General features: G+C 39.0%; 3 non-coding genes across 3 annotated transcripts; all 3 read right to left on the bottom strand.

Moving 5' to 3' along the window:
- Positions 1-14,354: 14,354 nt before the first annotated feature.
- On the bottom strand, positions 14,355-14,427 carry TRNAR-UCG (transfer RNA arginine (anticodon UCG)). The gene has a single exon. It is a non-coding gene; the product is annotated as a tRNA-Arg (tRNA).
- A 786-nt stretch (positions 14,428-15,213) lies between these two features.
- On the bottom strand, positions 15,214-15,286 carry TRNAR-UCG (transfer RNA arginine (anticodon UCG)). Its single transcript has one exon. It is a non-coding gene; the product is annotated as a tRNA-Arg (tRNA).
- Positions 15,287-16,237: 951 nt separating this feature from the next.
- Positions 16,238-16,310, bottom strand: TRNAR-UCG (transfer RNA arginine (anticodon UCG)). The gene has a single exon. It is a non-coding gene; the product is annotated as a tRNA-Arg (tRNA).
- Positions 16,311-22,540: the final 6,230 nt, after the last annotated feature.

The following is a 22,540-nucleotide window of genomic DNA, read 5'->3' as shown; positions in this document are numbered from 1 at the left end:
GATCGAATAGGCCACGAATGGCAATCTTGGTCCCTCTATTCTTGACTTGGAGTTGGGCAGTGGGCGATATTGCATCAACTTGAGATGCTGGTGATTGTATGCTTTAAACTTCTCATACCTTGCAACACTACTTGTGTAGAATTTATATTAATTACTTTGGGATTTGAATAATTTTATTTAATAAATTTGCACAGTGATGTATGATGTCCTTTTCGGCACATATTGCAGGTGTTCAGTGGGGGCTGTCAGTAATATGTGGTTTGAGTCACCTGGTACATCTGTGTAACTGAGTCGTCTGACTCTGGTGTCTTTATTAGAATAATTTGTACAATGTATATAGAGAGGTTTTTGATGGCAAAACAGACATAACCCCCAGCCTACAGCATGCTTAAGGTTCAACGGTTTAGGTGAAACATTGTCTACAGCTTTTGAAGATTACTTGCTTGCATGTATTTATTGCTTTGCTATTAATATATATATATATATATATATATATATATATATATATATATATATATATATATATATATATATATATATATATGCGAACAAGCCTGAATGGTCCCCAGGACAATATGCAACTGAAAACTCACACCCCAGAAGTGACTCGAACCCATACTCCCAGAAGCAACGCAACTGGTATGTACAAGACGCCTTAATCCACTTGACCATCACGACCGGACATAATGAGGTGATAGCCGAGGCTATTTGAACCACCCCACCGCCGGCACTCGGATAGTAATCTTGGGCATAGCATTTTACCAAATCACCTCATTCTTTGGGGCACACGTGAGGAACACAAATGCGAACAAGCCTGAATGGTCCCCAGGACAATATGCAACTGAAAACTCACACCCCAGAAGTGACTCGAACCCATACTCCCAGAAGCAACGCAACTGGTATGTACAAGACGCCTTAATCCACTTGACCATCACGACCGGACATAATGAGGTGATAGCCGAGGCTATTTGAACCACCCCACCGCCGGCACTCGGATAGTAATCTTGGGCATAGCATTTTACCAAATCACCTCATTCTTTGGGGCACACGTGAGGAACACAAATGCGAGTTATATAATATATATATAATATTATATAGTTATATATATATATATATATATGTCGTACCTAATAGCCAGAACGCACTTCTCAGCCTACTATGCAAGGCCCGATTTGCCTAATAAGTCAAGTTTTCCTGAACTAATATATTTTCTCTATTTTTTTTCTTATGAAATGATAAAGCTACCCATTTCATTATGTATGAGGTCAATTTTTTTTTATTGGAGTTAAAATTAACGTAGATATATGACCGAACCTAACCAACCCTACCTAACCTAACCTATCTTTATAGGTTAGGTTAGGTTAGGTTAGGTAGCCGAAAAATTTAGGTTAGGTTAGGTTAGGTAGCCGAAAAAATTAGGTTAGGTTAGGTTAGGTAGGTTAGGTAGTCGAAAAACAATTAATTCATGAAAACTTGGCTTATTAGGCAAATCGGGCCTTGCATAGTAGGCTGACAAGTGCGTTCTGGCTACTAGGTACGACATTATATATATATATATATATATATATATATATATATATATATATATATAATATATTCCGTACTATGCTCCTTTTCCATTATAATGGTAATTATATTAAAAAAAATAAAGCCTGTTGTACAGTGCAACACTATATATATATATATATATATATATATGCAGGCGATGAGTCACAATAACGTGGCTGAAGTATGTTGACCAGACCACACACTAGAAATTGAAGGGACGACGACGTTTCGGTCCGTCCTGGACCATTCTCAAGTCGATATATATATATATATATATATATATATATATATATATATATATATATATATATATATATATATATATATATATATATTAGTATATTTTGGTAGCAGTCTTTCCTGTAGACATATATTATTAAATATGACCGAAAAAGTAAGATTAATAATTCTAACACAAATTTTCTCTATCTTTCTTATGTTTCTTTTCACTGTTGATGGTAATTCAAAGATCAATTCTCCAAAATTCATTTTTATTTCTAGTCTGACGCGACACTTGAGCGCGTTTCGTAAAACTTATTACATTTTCAAAGACTTTAGTTTACAAACACACAACTGAAACTGAATAGAGCTTTACACATCTTCGAGGTTTATATCTACATTTGGGTGAGGTGGATGAGGTGGAAAAACGATCTTTCAACAATGGGTATTCACTGGGTATTAAATTCCAACACTAGACAGAACACGAAACAATGGGTATTGAATGGGTATTAAATTCAAACACAAGACAGAACACGAAACAATGGGTATTGAATGGAAGTAATTGTAGAAAGCCTATTGGTCCATATTTCTTGATGCTTCTATATTGGAGCGGAGTCTTGAAGTGGGTAGAATATAGTTGTGCATTAATTGGCTGTTGATTGCTGGTGTTGACTTCTTGATGTGTAGTGCCTCGCAAACGTCAAGCCGCCTGCTATCGCTGTATCTATCGATGATTTCTGTGTTGTTTGCTAAGATTTCTCTGGTGATGGTTTGTTTGTGGGAAGAGATTATATGTTCCTTAATGGAGCCCTGTTGCTTATGCATCATTAAACGCCTGGAAAGAGATGTTGTTGTCTTGCCTATATACTGTTTTTTTTTAAGCTTACAGTCCCCAAGAGGGCATTTGAAGGCATAGACGACGTTGGTCTCTTTTAAAGCGTTCTGCTTTGTGTCTGGAGAGTTTCTCATGAGTAGGCTGGCCGTTTTTCTGGTTTTATAGTAAATCGTCAGTTGTATCTTCTCCGCCAACAGTGACTGCCCGGACAGGTACAAGAGGAGTGTTGTTAACGCTTATGTCGACCGTGCCCTCAGCCACAGCTCAGAATGGAAGCAAGTCGACGAAGAACTCTGTAGGGTAAGGCAGGTCCTAGTCAACAACGGCTTCTCTAATGGTTTCGTGGAAGACATCATAAGAAGGAAAGTGAAACGCCATGCAACCTCTGAAGAGACAACTAACACAACACCTATACCCCCTATTAGACTTTTTACAGGAACTTCTTTTCCACAGCCCATAAAACTGAGGAAAGGGTCCTGAAAGATATTGTCAGTAGAAACGTTATCCCTACAGACAAAAATCAGAAGATACAACTGACGATTTACTATAAAACCAGAAAAACGGCCAGCCTACTCATGAGAAACTCTCCAGACACAAAGCAGAACGCTTTAAAAGAGACCAACGTCGTCTATGCCTTCAAATGCTCTCTTGGGGACTGTAAGCCTCAAAAAAAACAGTATATAGGCAAGACAACAACATCTCTTTCCAGGCGTTTAATGATGCATAAGCAACAGGGCTCCATTAAGGAACATATAATCTCTTCCCACAAACAAACCATCACCAGAGAAATCTTAGCAAACAACACAGAAATCATCGATAGATACAGCGATAGCAGGCGGCTTGACGTTTGCGAGGCACTACACATCAAGAAGTCAACACCAGCAATCAACAGCCAATTAATGCACAACTATATTCTACCCACTTCAAGACTCCGCTCCAATATTGAAGCATCAAGAAATATGGACCAATAGGCCTTCTACAAATACTTCCATTCAATACCCATTGTTTCGTGTTCTGTTTTTTGTTTGAATTTAATGCCCATTCAATACCCATTGTTTCGTGTTCTGTCTTGTGTTGGAATTTAATACCCATTGTTGAAAGTTCGTTTTTCACCTCATCCACCTCACCCAAATGTAGATATAAACCTCGAAGATGTGTAAAGCTCTATTCAGTTTCAGTTGTGTGTTTGTAAACTAAAGTCTTTGAAAATGTAATAAGTTTTACGAAACGCGCTCAAGTGTCGCGTCAGACTAGAAATAAAAATGAATTTTGGAGAATTGATCTTTGAATTACCATCAACAGTGAAAAGAAACATAAGAAAGATAGAGAAAATTCGTGTTAGAATTATTAATCTTACTTTTTCGGTCATATATATATATATATATATATATATATATATATATATATATATATATATATATATATATATATATATATATATATATATATAAGGGGTACCACCTCTGGTGCAAGTGTAGGGACCCATAGTCTCGGAGAAGAAAATAAAGAGTACTCAGAGAAGACCTTGTGGATCCTCACTGAACACTTTGATATTTTCTTCTTCTACCACCCCTATTCTTTTTGTATGTGTGTATATTTATCTAACTTTATTTGAAAATGTCACACACACACACACCTGTTGATTGACGGTTGAGAGGCGGGACCAAAGAGCCAGAGCTCAACCCTCGCAAGCACAACTAGGTGAGTACACACACACACACACACACACACACACACACACACACACACACACACACACACACACACACACACACACACACACACACACACACACAACGCCAAAGGGCCAAAGTATTTTGGCCCTTTGGCGCGGATGGTCGTGGTGACGTGTGTGGTGCTTCTCACTGTTGAGATATGGCGACCTTAGGCTAGGGGTCTTCAGGTGGGGTCTCAACACTTGCCTGGTAAACGTTTATGCAGCATTCCAAACACACACATTTCGTATTTAGGTTCACTGTAACGTTGTCATCCTGCTGGCATTAATTCATCAAAGGCTTACAACAGTGTTTGCAACACTAGTATTTCGTCTCATAAGATTCACTGTAGCAATGTCAGTATTGTGTGAAGAATTCAGTACACTGCCACTAGCATCTTGTTACATAAATATACTGCAGTGGCATCTCTGGAATATCTGAAAAAAATGTCAATAGGGGTTGATTAGTAATTGAGAATCATAATGGGTACATGTCCTCATAAATATTTGTGCAAGCAGACTCGTACGCGCCCAACCAGCCCACCAAACCTGTCGAGACCGATGCCTCGAAAACGTCAGTGTTACGGTGCTTTAATTTGTGCTAATATGTCGCATTTTTAAGATTGATTTAGTTAAGCATAAAAGGTACGTATTATAGGTGAATAAGCGGGTTGGAATCTCGCAAAATAAAAAAAAAACAAAGCAGCAGGAAAATTTTGCTGCGTCCATGCAGGGTTCAAATCCTGTGCCTGCAGACAAATGAGGGGGGGGGGGGTGAAAAACAATTGGTCACTTCCCCATGTATACGTGGTTAAAGCCTTTTAAGTTGCTTTCCCATATGTGGCTCTAAAGCCCTCCAGCTGTAATGCCCCGTGGGTAGCACTGCCTTAGCTGGACAAGTGAAGAACGGAAGCCGTGTGGCCTGGTAGCTGTAAGGAAGAAATGTCTTCTACAGTCACAGACATTTACAAGGATACAACATGTACTTGTGTAGTCCGTGCTGATTGGTATAGTTGTAACTCCTAATTATAGTGTCAAGATTTGTTCTGACTTAGCGTTAGGCTATGCCCAAGGGCCAGTCAACGGTGTTTAAAGTGGCATTATATTACAGTTGCGTATTATGCTTATGGTTTGACGTAGTGAAGACATAAAGGGTGCTAGGTTTATGGGGGCCCAGCCCAAATATTCTGACCGTCCCCAACATTTAACAAACAACGGTAAGGTGGTGAAGTGACATGTGACGTCCACCGACGTGGCATCATCTACATATAAATGTCAGGTTACTCAGGCTCGTACCACTTCGGAACTTCGTTAAAAGACTTTTAAGCGCACTTAAACTATTACTTAGGAATGTTTTTAATTTTTCAGTTTCAGTGAAACTGAAAAATTGAAAAAATGGAAAACTGAAAAAAGTGTTCTTTATCTATCAGATGCAGCTTATCAGAACAGCTGCTGGGTCTGGTAGTACAGTTAGCTTTATTATGGGGTCCCTCGATTGTTGCAAGCGTGGGTTGAACATGTATATGAGTGGAATTGGGTGGTTATAGATAGGAGCTATCTCGTATGGGCCAATAGGCCTTCTGCAGTCTAACCTTTGTTCTTATGTTCTTATTCTCGATTCATAATCGGGAATACCGGGTTCCATTCCCGTGAGGGGTGGAAATGGTTTGGCTCGTTTTCTTTTCATCTAATAATGCTCCTGTTCACGTAGTAGTAAATAGATACCTGGGCGTTATAGGCACCCATTAGCAGAATAACGTTTGTATCGTATATAAACCTTTCAAGTGTTTAACAACATTAACAACCTGGCAACGTTTAACAGCAACACGTTTCTTTTCGTCGTGGACCCTTAATTACCACCAGCACTCGCCTTATAATGATGTCCTCCCCCTTTCATACCGAAATTCGACTTGATACTCTTCCTCACGAGAGTTTAGAAAGTTGAAGGTGCATGTTATATACGGGAGGGGGTTATATTGGGGCTTGAGTCAATTGTTTCAAAGAGAGCAGAGTATAAATGAAGTTGGGTCCCAGTGGAAGACTGTTGAGGATGGGGACACAGGATCGTTACAGAACGGTCTGGCTAGGCTTTCGCAGTAGACTAGGGATTGCCAGGTGCAGTTTGGTGGTGAAAAAATGTAGGCCGATTCCACTTGAGTAAGCTTGGGTAGTGAATGAATGATGAAGCGTTGCCAGACACCGGTTGGACAGTGTTGAGGTTGTGTACTCTTTAAGTGTGATGACCGAGAGTCATAATTGGCAGCAAGTCTTGAGTGGAATGAAGGAGATAGAATGCTTGGATTTGTGTGCGGAAGCGATAAGGATGGGATGATGATCTTCAGCTTTATCTTGCCCTTGTGGGGCCTCATTTGTATTGTGCTGTTCGGTTTTGGTCTCCATATTACAGAGTGGGCCTGGGTTTCCTTCGATACTGGTAGTGATCCCGGGAATTGGAGGTCTCCATTGTAATTATTCATTGTAACATTGAATTATCTCAGTTTGCAGTGTGAAGGGACGAGGAGTGCGGAGTGGACATGACTGAGGTGTGAGGATTTACTTGTGTAAAGGAGGAAATGTATATGTTTATCTCTCAGAATGTTTGGTAATATGTTTATTGTTTGTGATGTGTGTATATGTATGTATTAACACGATGTACTGAACGGGGTGAGAATAGCTTGAGCTACCTTATCCCTTTGTGTGTATTTTACCTCAATAAACTTATTTCAATTTCAATTTCAATGGGTGTATCAACACAGCTTGATTCAGTGGCTGCGAGCTGGAGAGGTTTGGACTGGGAGGGATATGTATGAGTGTTGGTTGGGAAACAGGGTTGTTAATTTATGTAGTAAATTTCCGGGTAACATACTAGACGTTGGATTGCTGGATTGTTTCAAGCGCAGGTTAGCCATTATATATATATATATATATATATATATATATATATATATATATATATATATATATATATTATATATATTATATATTATATATATTATATATATATATATATATATATATATATATATATATTATATATATTATATATTATATATATTATATATATATATATATATATATATATATATATTATATATATTATATATATTATATATATTATATATATATATATATATATATATATATATATATATTATATATTATATATATATATATATATATATATATATATATATATATATATATATAATATATATATATATATATATATATATATATATATATATATATATGGAGGATTTACTGGGCGCAATTCCTTAACTGTAGCCTCTGTTTAACGCAACAGTAAAATGTGTACTTGGATGAAAAAACGATTCTTCGCGGCAGGGGATCGTATTCCAGGGACCATAGGATTAAGGACTTGCCCGAAACGCTACGCGTACTAGTGGCTGTACAAGAATGTAACAACTCTTGTATATATCTCAAAAAAAAAAAAAAAAAAATATATATATATATATATATATATATATATATATATATATATATATATATAATGTCGTACCTAGTAGCCAGAATGCACTTCTCGGCCTATTATGCAAGACCCGATTTGCCTAATAAGCCAAGTTTTTCTGCATTAATATATTTTCTCTAATTTTTTTCTTATGAAATGATAAAGCTACCCATTTGATTATGTATGAGGTCAATTTTTTTTTATTGGAGTTGAAATTAACGTAGATATATGACCGAACCTAACCAACTCTACCTAACCTAACCTAACTTATCTTTATAGGTTAGGTTAGGTTAGGTAGCAGAAAAAGTTAGGTTAGGTTAGGTAGGTTAGGTAGTCGAAAAACAAATAACTCATGAAAACTTGGCTTATTAGGCAAATTGGGCCTTGCATAGTAGGCTGAGAAGTGCGTTCTGGCTACTAGGTACGACATATATATATATATATAATATATATATAATATGAATCAGTTTGGTTGAATATAAATAAAAGGTGCGTCGTATGGTCAAATAAGCCTTCAGCAGTTTTCTGTTAACATACGTTAATAATATGTTAACATGAGAATGAGACCAAGACTTAACAGAATAATCTAACAGGGGACGTAACAAGGCCAAGATAAAGCTGAAGAATAATATTTTGTCTTATTGCTGAAGCTTATATAAATAAATCCCAGCTTCATCTTTGCCCAATTCCCTACCTTATGCATTGATTTTTAAACTAAATTTAATTAATAATTTATGCATTAATTTTATGCTTAAGATTGTACTTACAGCAGCTATATGTTCAAACGTACCAATATGTACCGCTGGGCCGCAAAAAGTTTACGTTTTTGTACCATTAAATTTGTAGAGGACGAAAAGAAAGCTTAAATACAAACATTTCTAAGCCTAGTATAAAACACACATATGTACTATATTAGGCCTAAGCGTATGTTCCTCCTAGAATTGTTTGGGCAGGTTAGGTTTTTTTTAGTTACGTTTCCGGTTTACTAAAATGCCATTTTGGCCATTCAGTAATACAAAACTTGAACTTGTTTAGGGTCCAACAGTACATATCGGAACTTTCGACCAGATTGTTATCATACGTACTCTCATTTTAGGAGGATGGCCTGTAGGGTCTGGACTTATCATGACTCCCAGATATTTTTATCATTCAGATTTCTCAATATCAACACTCTACAGCAGATATATGTGAACTCTTTATTATTACCTAAGCTTAGAACCCTGTACTTTCCAGTGTTAAACTTCATCTACCAATGGTCCGTCATGGACCATTATCAAGGTCCTGGACTTGAGAATGGTCCAAGACGGACCGAAACGACGTCGTCTTCTCATCTTCTGGTGTGTGGTTTAGTTCTCACATCTTCAAGACACGTTATTGTGGATCATCGTCTTCAACTACCCATTTTTCGTCCATATTAAACCCACTTTAGACACCGTATTTTTTGTTTTAGCGATTTTGTGTCTTTGACTTTATATCTCGCGCTATTTTTGTATCGTCAGCAAAGTTGCGAATGTTGCTGTTCAACCCTGTATAAATCGTCTATATATACTTTATATTTATGTGATAAACAACAGAGGTCCTATGATCTCTGTTGGGGCACTCCACCTATACAGTTTCTATAGGACTTAACTGCACTTATGCTAGCTCTGCTTTCTTTGAGATGACCACACTAATCCAACTTAAGATATTTCCAAAATATTATATACACACATAGTTGGAAACTAAATATACCCACATGAGAAAGAGAGATTTGAGAGAATTTCGTTGTCATGTAAAAAGTAGGATAAACTAGGGAGACAATGAGTCAATACACAAACGTTCAGGAACTTGTACACCAGTCGATTGAAGGTTTAAGAAGGAAGGGCCCAAGAGCTGAAGCTCAACCCTCACAACCACAGTAGACGAGCCCAGCATGCCTGCACGTTGTTCCTCCTCGCTTACAGCCCAAGCAGTATTAGGCTAACTTTTCTGTAATTGGAGGACACACCGCCGAAGTTTTCTCAGGGACTTTACCCCATACGGATGGATGCCGGGCGAAAAGCAACGCCGTGTTCACTCTTGAATGTCTCACACTACTGTGAGGCGTTTGTTGGGTAGGCTTGATGTGTGAGTGTGAGAGAGAGAGCGAGAGAGAGAGAGCAAGCAAGTGAGCCCAAGAGCGAAAGAGCAAGAGAGCGAGTGCGAGAGCGCGCGCTAGCTACTAGCGGGTGCAGTACTAACAGGTGCTTCTACCACACTAACTTAGGACCTTCATCATGATGGAGGGAGTGCACCCCAGGTGTGGGCGTGGAAGTAACGCTGCTACCTGCACTTCATCATTATCTCGTTTACAGATATAGCTGCCTCCAATCCCTATATGTTTTTATTGCAGTGTATTGCACGGGTATATTTATGCGCCACCACATCTATTTGTTAGGAATGACGTTGGTGTTAACGAAGCGGATCACAGTAAGCGAGCATTAAAATATAACTTACAAACGTAACCAACTCATTTGGGACGCAAGTGTTCGCGCGTAAAATAAAACCATGTGGTTGATGTAATATATAGATCGATATATAACCTTTGGCACAGTTTCACTACTTTCAAATTGATTTGTCTAAACAGAAGCGTTCGAACCTAGCGGGCCAGGATTCAGCAAACATTTACACATCTATTTACGAAACACGTACATCTGTCCTTAACCATGACGGCTTTTTTACGTTTATTAAACAGTTTACGAGTTTGGAAATTTCACAACTCTCACAAGGTTATTATCGTTATAAACAACCTCGTAGTGCTTCGGAGCCCATTACCTGTTTCACGTAAACAGAGCCGAGATGATCGAGGAAAGATTTACAGTTTTCGTCAGTGGATGTGTAAATGCTTGATGAATCCTAGTCCACAGTGTGGTCAGCAATGTCCAGAAACGTGACGGTCCAAACTCGCCACTCTACCACCACACACTACACTCTATGTGATGTTATAGTGGCCAGAATACGCCTGGGATATAGACGTATCTGGCAGCTTTCTCAAAACCCAAATGTCGAGTACACAATGTGTCAACTTTGTGAAAGAGAAAACATGCACTCTCTTGAACATTATATTGTAGAATGTCCCATATTGACTGACTTTCGCCCTCCTGTGCTAAGGTATGCTGAACTGTGTAACTACTATATGAGTACTGGAACACTTGATGATATATTGGACTTGTATCCAAGATTGACCATGTAATGCATCAATTATATAAAGTATGTATGTGATGTAACTATATAACCTGAGCTTGTAAAAGCATCTTAATCACCTTCAGTGGTTAAGTGCTTAATTGCACACTAGTTTCTCTATCAGCTATCTCACCCTGTCAGAGTAAAAGAGACTAAATGTATGTGAATGCATGTGTGTGCATATATGTATGTATATGTGTGTCTGTATATATATATATATATATATATATATATATAATATATATATATATATATATATATATATATATAATATATATATATATATATAATATATATATATAATATATATATATATATATATATATATATATATATATATATTATATATATATATATATATATATATATATATATATATATATATATATATATATATATGGTGCACCATACATATATATATACAAGTATATAATAATATGTGTATGTATGTGTATAAAGTATATATAGAAGCTAATCAGAACTACATTTTACCTTTGTAAATGCACATTAATGACACTGTAAAAGACACAGCGAACACTTTATGTAGGGCATACGTAAACGTGTGTATCTATGCATTTACGTATGTAGGTTAACTTAGCATTTTAAAAACACTACAATCACCTTCTGTGGTTGATTGTTCAATAAATCCCTGAACTATATGTTTAACACATCTCTAACCCTGTCCATGGAGGACAGAAGAAAATGTATATATGCTGGTTAGCATTGTAAATGTGTGGCTACGTCTGTGGTAGAAAATAATAATAACAAAAAAGTCTATATGCAGGCGATGAGTCACAATAACGTGGCTAAAGTATGTTGACCAGACCACACACTAGAAGGTGAAGGGACGACGACGTTTCGGTCCGTCCTGGACCATTATCAAGTCAATTCAAGTCAAGTCGACTTGAGAATGGTCCAGGACGGACCGAAACGTCGTCGTCCCTTCACCTTCTAGTGTGTGGTCTGGTCAACAAAAAAGTCTACACACTACAGCGTCAGACGTATGGTGCACCAGTAATGTACTGGCAATTCTACTTTACTGCGAAGTATGTTATCTTACGTTGAGGTGGAAGATTTCAGATTTCATCTGAAATAATGCAAGAGCTAGTTTTATTTATTATTATCGTTATCGTAGTCATTATCATCATCGTCACTATAATTACACTCATTCATTATCATTTTGATTCACGTTGTCATCACCATCACCAAGCAATGATCTTAACTATAATTTTGTATATTATTTGACGCAAGTGAGATTCAAGAATACAGTAAGGTTCAAGAATACTTGAACCTTACAGTAACCACTTACTGTAACTAGAGCCTGGTGTCTGCTGGACTCCTTTAGTTCCGGAGTCGAAAGGTTTTCTATCCGTCTAGTTTCCTGGCGTCGGGGAACAGAAAGTCTTGAAATTTAGCGGGAAAACAAATCCTGGGGAATAATTAGGGGAGCTTGGACAAGCGTCCTGCCTCCATCGAGGAGGCTGGAGATGGTGGCTCTCGGGGAAATTCAGGGGAAATTCTAGAGGTCTCTGTAGGGCAGCGGTTCTTTCTCTACACACTAGAGAAATTTTGAAACATAGCACTAAAGAGCACCACTGGCCAATGGCGGACACCAATTGAGGGCCATTATCCGGGCCTCTCTCACGTGCAGCCCGTCTTCCTAAGGTTTCCCAACGTCAAGAAACTGTGGTACTAAAGTGCCCTTATCCTAACATGCCAGAGGACCCAAAACAGAAAACGGGACGGTATGTCAATTTCGCGAGCCGCTACCATTTTCTCGTACAATTTTTGGCATTAGGGTAGAGTAATAACCTCAAGATAACCTCAAGAGTACACGTCAAAATGTGACGTTCTATTAGGAGGGCGGGTCGTATAGTTCGCGAGTATCGCCTTTAGCAAAATTTCAGCTTTAATTTTAGGCACATTTATGTTCTACGTAAACTGTTGTCCAAGTCTTGCAACACTGAAGGGCTTGGTAAGGTGAAGTTATAATTATGTGTACGAAGTGTCAGAGGCATGCGAACGAGCCTTCCCAGGGATTTATTGCTCTGGCTCTGCCAATCACCCATAAAAAGCTATTGAATCGGGACATAATTATGATGAGGGTCGTATATATACGACCCTCTGGGCTTGTCAATTATTCATTAATGTAAATTCACTTCACACAGGTGTACGAATGTCGAAATTTTATGGGCGTATTATAACATTAAATTAATACCGGGGTTTATATACAAAAATAAAGTTATCACGTGATTTTTATGGAAAAGTTGTTCCAAATGATGACCTGCCGTTTGTTATTGTTGTTACAGAGTCTGCTACTCGGAATAAGTTCCAAGTAGCACCGGCTATGGTGAGCCCGTAACTTACCTGGCACAGGAGCGGGGCAAGTAGCACGGGCTATGGTGAGCCCGTATTGGACATATCTGGCACAGGAGTGGGTCTGTAACTGGGATGCCCTGCCTTGTTGTTGTTATAGATTCAGCTACTCGAAATAAGTTCCAAGTAGCACAGGCTATGGTGAGCCCGTAACTTACCTGGCACAGGAGCGGGGCGTGGATGCCCTGCCGTCCTCCACATATTATATACTATAGGGTATCACAGTGAACCAATACCACCACACTCCAGCATCATGCTGCAGTCCGTCTTCCTAAGGTTTCCCAACGCCAGAGACAGCATATTGTGTTAGAAATCCCTCCATACAATCCTCCAACACGACAACAAATTGGAGAAACATGTAGGAGTGACAAGGAAGGCAATATAGCGGATAAACGAGATCCTGGGTTCGATTCCCGGAAGCAACAGAAATGGTTGAACGTTTCCTTTCATCTAATGCGTCTATTCGCCTAGCAGTAAATAGGTACCCGGAAGTTAGTCAGCTTGCTGTGTGGGGGGGGGGGGGGTGCATCCTGGGGAGGGTCAATAATTCGACCTTTCGGGGACTTTGATATAAGCTTAACATGTACTGTATGCATAAAGTAGCTGCCTGTCCCCCCCGACACAGTGAATTATTGTTTAAATTTTGAATTCGTATATTTTCTGTAATTCAATGTAGTCTTGGGAACACAAATGTTCATAGAGAGGCAGCAGCAGCAGCAGCACAGGTGACACGTCGCACTACACGCCCACATTCGTTACCTTGTCATTAATTAGTATTATTTAATGCTATAATAGTCTTATCGCAGTATTAATCAATACGAAAGGCGAGGCTTTTTAGGCATGACTCGTCAAAAAAAATAAATACCAATTTTTCAAACTATATTTATAACTAAAGTCCTAGTAAACTTTAAATTTCCAGTAATATTTTATAACAAAAAAACAAAGAGTTTTCGCATTTAAAAAGGGAATCCAATTTCAGAGTGGAATCAAATCGACCGTGACAGGACTCGAACCTGCAATCTTCGGATCCGAAGTCCGACGCCTTATCCATTAGGCCACACGGTCATAGGTCAAGTGCACAAATTTTCGCAACTTGAAACAATTTTTTTTTTATTTTACAATTAGCTATTAAAATGATAAGTCTAATTTACACGTAACGAGGTAGTTGTGTGCAGATAATGGCAATACAATGGGGAACCATTATATATACCGAGGGGAGGGGGGGGGGGGTGTTCTCCACTAGCTTAATTAGCCTATTAAGGAACCCCATCTTGTGGTATGCTTGTGGAAAGGTTAGTCACGTAATTAGCTTAGGAAACCCTAAAATGTTCTTTAGACCAGAAGCAATTTACATACACTTGTGGTGAAATATAGAAACTAATTACAGTTTTCATTTACCTTGTGAATGAGCTTGTGATCAAATTACAAGGGTAGTAACCTAACTGCAGTATTGTGATTTACATTACTAGCGGTCATCATTGAGGGCCTACACTTTTCGGTAAATGCACAGTAAATTTATCAGAAATATGTATATAATAATAATAATAACAATAATAATAATAATAATAATAATAATAATAATAATAATAATAATAATAATAATAGCTTCCAAATATAGATGAGAACGCGGTACAGTGGTTGATTACTTGTTACAAAAGCATGTTTAGCAAAGGCACTCTACCCATCTTCAAGAAGGACAACAGAAGACTCCAAACCAATGAACCTAACCTGTCCCATCTGCAAGCTCATGAAGAAACCAGTACTATAAGGGAGGAAATGAGTCACTGTCTCCCAGTTCACCTTGTATATGGTTCTAAAGAACAACCATCTTTAATGTGGAACCAAATTAATCGACCGTGACAGGACTCGAACCTGCAATCTTCGGATCCGAAGTCCGACGCCTTATCCATTAGGCCACACGGTCCTGTGTCAAGTGTACACTTTCTCCTAACTTTAAGCTATTTTTATTTTATTTTACAATTAGTTATTAAAATGATAAAATGTTAAACATTACATCTTATCATTATGTGCCTCTGTAACCCTTTCCACTACCGCCCACAAGATGGGTATGGGGTGCATAATAATACACTGAATTGAACATTTTGTAGTGTGAGAATTGGATATCACCTTATTACACAAGGCTACAAGAGTTTAACTAAAGCATGTGGAAAGTAATGAAGCTGGGATACCCGTCTGGAACCGGACATAAAAACACTTGGGTACTAATATTACACCAAACCAGTTACCAAAGCTTGCATCAAATAGATATCATCTGTACATGCAAAGTCGATCATCATAATTACTGTTTTTAGGAATCTGAAGATGAAGTTGGTCAGAACCTTGTTCAACACGCGTCAGATTTTAGAATATGCGGCACCGGCGTGGAGTCCTGACCTCGTGGAACAAAGGACAAAGCTGACCAAAGTTTATAGGCATGCCACCAAACTGGTCACAAAGCTGATCACAAACGATCAAACCTTATTTGAACTGGATGGCAGAGTGACGTTCTCGCTTCTTGCAGGTCGGCGCTCAATCCCCGATCGTCCATTGGACACCATTCCTTTGCTCTGTCCTATCCTAAATCCTTGTCCTTATATCCCTTCCAAAAGCTATATTGTCGTAATGGCTTAGTGCTTTCTCCTGATATTCTCCTGATAATTACCTTACCTCACGTCGCTGGAAGAGAGAGAATATAAGGGAAACATGATCACCACATATAAACTTCTCATGGAGATAGACGAAGGACAATATTTATCACGGGTGACAAAACATAAGAAAAGGTGTTTTCAGAGTCACAATAGTGCATTGAAATGCAAAGATAAGTATTATTACGTAACCTATACTTTCTCGTCTAAAAAAATAAAATAAATAAAATCGACCGTGGCAGGATTCGAACCTGCAATCTTCGGATCCGAAGTCCGACGCCTTATCCGTTAGGCCACACGGCCACTTTCAAGGAACGCGCGCTCTATGGGCCATGACAAGAGCATCACATGACGTCATCTGCCGCAGTAGGGGGCCCGTCTTGCCCACTGTTCTTGTTATAGATTCAGCTACTCGGAACAAGCTCCAAGTAGCACGGGCTATGGTGAGCCCGTAACTTATCCTGGCACTTCAAGCTCCTCATATACTGTGTACACGGTGTGCCTCAGAATTCTAATTCCTATTCATTTTTTATTTATTTTTAATTTATATATACAAAAGTTGTCACATTCTTGTGACATTCACATTATTGTGAATTGTGTGTATAAATATATATTTTCAGACACACCTCTATAACAAATATTCAATAAATGTGTAAATATTTAATTGAAAATGATCTATCACATATTTTAGCCAAATATTCACTATTAACTTCATACAGGGTGGTATGTATGATCATAGGCAAATCAAATTATACAATAATAATAATAATTCATTGTGTCGGGGACATAGACCCAGTATGTGTGTTAAAGCCAGTATAAATATACTGGGCATTAAGTCAATATATTACCTATTAGCCTAGGCTCATCATTGGTGCGGTGGTCACAGGTGATCCTGGACGGCATTGGGTTCGAATCCTGGCCGGGTCAAAAGCCAAGAAACAATCCAGTTGGGACAGCCCCATTGTAGACAAAGAAGCCACAGCTTTGCTGGAGGCAGCAACAACCCCCCAGTGATCGTGCACGCCTCACAGCTGTGCGGGCTCCCCATGCAGGGGACTTCCTTTTGGCTGTCCCTATGTCTGCGACAGGCACACGTCTTGATCCACAGGAGCTCCGTATTGCAGTCGCTCTCCGTCTTGCTGCCCCTATCCACACTGTTCATAGGTGTATTTGCGGCAAGGCAGATGCTGACGAATATGGATTGCATGGCCTGCACTGTGGAAAATCTGGTGGTTGGCACACTAGGACACGACGAAGTCAATGACATCATTAAAAGAAGCCTTGCCTCTGCTCAGTGTCCAGCGGAGAGAGAGCCCCGCAACCTACTGAACCGTGACTCTGTTAGCTTTGCCGGCAGACCAGACGGAATCACACTGCGTCCGTGGAAGGGTGGCAGACAGTTGGCATGGGAATATACTTGCGTATCCACCCTGGCAACTACATACATCAACCTCTGTTGGCCAAGCAGGAGCCGCGGCGACACGCAGAGAAAGAGACAAGTCAGCCAAGTACAGGCAATTAGATCATCGGTACAACTTCGTTCCAATAGGGTCTGAGACCCTAGGCCCATGGGGAGAGAGTGCAAGAAGGTTTCTCAAGGATCTGGGTTCCAAGCTCATTGACACCACAAGAGACTCTAGAGCGGCAAGTTTTCTCTTTCAGCGCCTCAGTGTCGCGATCCAGAGGGGGAATGCCCGCTGCATCCTCGGTTCCTGCCCGTGCGTCAGAGGAGTTCGAGGAAATCTACAGCCTCTGGGAAGCGAACTTTTTTTTGTGTCATCTTAATGTTCATTTTTTTTGTATAAAACAGATATGTAAATATAATATATATATATATATATATATATATATATATATATATATATATATATATATATATATATATATATATGTCGTACCTAAGTAGCCAGAACGCACTTCTCAGCCTACTATTCAAGGCCCGATTTGCCTAATAAGCCAAGTTTTCATGAATTAATGTTTTTTCGTCTACCTAACCTACCTAACCTAACCTAACCTAGCTTTTTTTGGCTACCTAACCTAACCTTACCTATAATATAGGTTAGGTTAGGTTAGGTATGGCTAGGTTAGGTTCGGTCATATATCTACGTTAATTTTAACTCCAATAAAAAAAAATGACCTCATACATAGAGAAAAGGGTTAGCTTTATCAATTCATAAGAAAAAAATTATAGTAAATATATTAATTCAGGAAAACTTGGCTTATTAGGCAAATCGGGCCTTGAATAGTAGGCTGAGAAGTGAGTTCTGGCTACTAGGTACGACATATATATATATATATATATATATATATATATATATATATATATATATATATATATATATATATATATATATATATATATATATATGCATGTGTGTGTGTGTGTGTGTGTGTTAGACTTATATCGAGGTGGTCCTCAAGGTATCTCTAGCAGTTGGGTTTGTATATGGATCTATAGATAAAGTTAAGTACAAACCATTCGTGCCCTCTGTAATCCATTTTTTGCGCTAGCGCTTACAGGACGAGTATGGGGTGCACAATTTAGCCGTCTCCTGGGTACCTATATATTTACTGCTTGGTGAACAGGTGCATTAGGTGATAAGAAACGCGCCTAATAGGTTCAGAACCTATTGGGCTCTATTATATCTACATTTGATGTGGTGGAGTCAACCTCCACCACAACACTTCGTAATGCATTCCATTTGTTAATTACTCTGACACTGAAAATATTCTAACGTCCCTGTGGCTCATTTGGGTACTCAGTCTCCACCTGTACATGTCCCCTTGTTCGCGTACCACCCGTGTTAAATAGTTTGTCTTTAGCTACCCTGTCAATTTCTCTGAGAATTGTAGAGGTGGTAATCATATCTCCCCCTAACTCTTCTGTCTTCCTGTGTCGTGAGGTTTAATTCCCGTACAGTTGTCTTACCTCGACACTTTTACTTTCAGCTCTGGGGGCTCAGCTCTCAGCTCACTGACCTGGTATACCTGGTGGCACCTGGTATACCTGGTGGTATACTACTGAACTTTTTCCAACTTCGTTTTGTGTTTGACTAGATATGGGTGTCCACCCTGGAGCCGTATTGTCCAGGATTGGTCTGACATATGAGGCATACAAGGTTCGGGATGATTCCTTACATAATTTATGTATTTTATATATATATATATATATATATATATATATATATATATATATATATATATATATATATATATATATATATATATATATACAAGAAGTTACATTGGGTTTACGAGAGTACTGTACATAGCAATGATGTTTTTACATTTTTGTAAAGCCTCTAACACGCATAACGTTTCTGGCAGGCCCTTAATCTAACAGATACTTTTAAGTAGGTAATTTCTAGCAAAATTGAGAAATGTTAACAGGTACATTGTAATAAAATTTTACGAAGGTTAGTAGGTAGGGAGTACCACCTCTGGCTGGAAGAAGGGGGACCCTTAGCCTCGGAGGAAATCACACATAATGCATTAGAGGAAATGTTTAGGTCCCCTCCAATACAGTTTGTGTGTGCTTTTCTCCTACCATCACCTTCCTTTTGTGTTTTGTTGTGCTTTATCAGATATTCAAAGGTTACAAGATGTACAGTAGTTAATACAATGAGTGCTTAAACGCAGACGAGGAGTCACAATAACGTGGCTGAAATATGTTGACCAAACCACACACTAGAAAGTGAAGGGACGACGACGTTCCGGTCCGTCCTGGACCATTCTCAAGTCGACTGTGACTTAAAGGTTATGGATCTCATGGAGCTCCTCCGCTTCCGGACAGGAACCGAGGACGCAGTAGGCGTTTCCCCTCTGGATCGGTAGTACATTTATAGTATATTTTGAGGATTATCAACAGGTACATTGTAGCATAATTCGAGGATCATTTCTAGGTATAATGTAGTGAAATATGCATTCAGTATAACAACCATGATATAAGATGATAGCAGTGATTACAATGGTGAAGCTGAATGGCTTAGGCACATATTATATTGGGGGAGAGGGGTAGCTCAAGATACAGTGCGAGTTTAAGGCATTAGGTAGGAAACTATGAGGATAAAATTAGGTACATTTTGGTTTTATTTTTGAATAAGGCGTGGGTTGGACAGCTTTTCAATTTGTTAGGGAGCGAGTTCCATAGACTAGGTCCCATTATTTGCATAGTGTGTTTACATATATTTAGTTTGATTCTGGGGATATCAAAGATATATTTATTTCTGGTGTGGTGATTATGGGTTCTATTACATCTGTCAAGGAAGAGTTTCAGATCAGGATTTGCATTTAAGAACAGGGTTTTGCACACGTAAATGGCACAAAAGAATGTGTGGAGTGAGTTTGTTTAGTATGTTCAAGGATTTAGACAGGGGGGCTGAGTGTTGTCTGAAAACAGTATGTGTTTTCTAAATAAGTTTCTAAAGGCAGTGTTTTTGTTTGGCAACCTTGCATACGCATAAGCCTCTGATGATATCCTTTTGATGTGAACTTTAGGAACAGGTCTGGCGTGATATTAACCCCTACGTCTGTCTCTATTCCTGAAGGATTTCATCTCCCAACTGGTACCTTGTGTTTGGCCTCCCGCTTCCTACGCCTAACTTCATTACTTTACACTTGCTTGCATTAAACTCTAGTAACAATTTATTGGATCATTCCTTCAGTCTGCCCAGATCATCTTGTAATCTCTTGCTGTCTTCATCTGTCTTATCTTAATCCTTCTGAGAATTTTAGCATCACCAGCAAACATTGTAATGAATGAGTCAATACCCTCTGGAAGATCAATTAAGTATATCAGAAACAGGATAGGTCCGAGTACAGAACCCTATGGGATTCTGCTGATGGCATCATGCCATTTTGAAGTCTCACCCTTCTCAGTAACCTCTGCTTCCTGTTGTTTAGGTACTTCCTTATCCAATGGAGCACCTTACCTGTTACTCCAGCCTGTTTCTCCAACTTGTGAAGCAGCCTCTTATCGGGTACTGTATCAGAAGCTTTCCGACAATCCAAGTCGGAAAGCAGTCTGCCCGCCCTTCTCTTTCTTGCTTAATGCTTGTTGCTCGATTGAGCCGAGTCATTTTCTCTAGACTGAGTTTGAATTATTTTCGGCCTTAAACAAAGGTAAAGCCACATTCCCCTGTGAGGGTGGTATCACTTAAGACATATTGCCATTGCTTCCTTTAGTACCAGGAAATCCCCTTCTTGAGTTGTATAATATGAGCTATGTTGTTGGGGAACTTCTTATCTCTTGGACTAACAGTATAATTATTCCAATTCCCAAGCCAAATCAAGAGAATGCTTTCCGCCCAATTTCCCTTACTAGCTGCATTTGCCAAACATTAGAGAGAATGGTCCTTAACCGTCTCCTCCATAGAATAAGAACCATGCTATCCCCCCACATATATGGCTTCATGCATGGAAGGAGTGTGCATCATTGCATCACCACTTTTCTTACACTGCATTCTGAAAAGTCATATGCCACCTTCCTAGATCTCAAGTCTGCCTTTGATATTGCAAACCAACATGTTATATTGAGTGAGCTTGCGATAATGAATATTGGTGATCGGCTTCTTTGTTGGATCAGGAGTTACTTATCCAACAAGAAGTCATCTGTGTTTTTTCCAGGGGCATAGGAGTGTAACAGGAGACTGCGAACTAGGTACCCCACAGGGAGGTGTCCTCAGTCCTACATTATTTAATATCTTAATAAACACGCTGTTAAACTCTGTGCCGAGCAAACCCAACGTGCTTCAAACCCAACATCATCATTAGCTGTGATGATGGTATAATGATACACACCACTGGGTATGCTAACACGCAGTACACTCTTAACTCTGTATTAGACTCATGTCAAGACCTAGGTTTCGTCATTTCAGCAGGGAAAACCAAGATACTAAATCGGCGCCCTCCCAGGCAGGGAGGAGCTGTTCGCAAGATGCAACTGTCTGGTAGCTCCCAGCTTGACTATGAAAACAGATTTCTGTCATTTAACAAGGGTTATATATTATCTTTGGTCCTCCTACTGTCATAGTGCCTGGTATGTAGTCTTGAAATCTTCACAATCTGGGATGTTATCTCTTTGAAACTCCATGCCTTCCTTATCAGCAGAGCCACTTCCCACCCTCTCTTTTCTTACTATATGGAAGTACTGCAGAAACACTGCATTTGCCTGTGTATTTGTTATGATGCCTGATAGGATTGTTTCTGTGAGTGCTATTGCATCTGGGTTTTCTTCTTGAGACTTTCTCCAAGCTCACTTGTTTTATTTGTAATCCCATCTATGTTTATGTACAGCACCTTGTAACTCACTTTCTTCTGTCCAGTCTCACTTACTCTTCCTCTTGTTGGCTGCTCCACCGGTGGAGGAAGTTGTTCCATAAGCTGGGCTGCATGGATGGGGTTGGATAGTTAATATGGGCTTGAAGAGTGCTGGGGTGGTGTGTGAGTCCAGGGAAGGAGGGATAGGGAGAGCTTCGGAGATGAGGGAAAGACTGTGGACTAGGTGGGCATTTATTTATTTATATATACAAGAG

The sequence above is a fragment of the Procambarus clarkii genome, chromosome 20 (genome assembly GCF_040958095.1).
Source record: "Procambarus clarkii isolate CNS0578487 chromosome 20, FALCON_Pclarkii_2.0, whole genome shotgun sequence".
NCBI classification, from domain to species: domain Eukaryota; kingdom Metazoa; phylum Arthropoda; class Malacostraca; order Decapoda; family Cambaridae; genus Procambarus; species Procambarus clarkii.
Note: the sequence above shows the minus strand (reverse complement) of the source record. Positions and strands in the feature narration are given on the sequence as shown.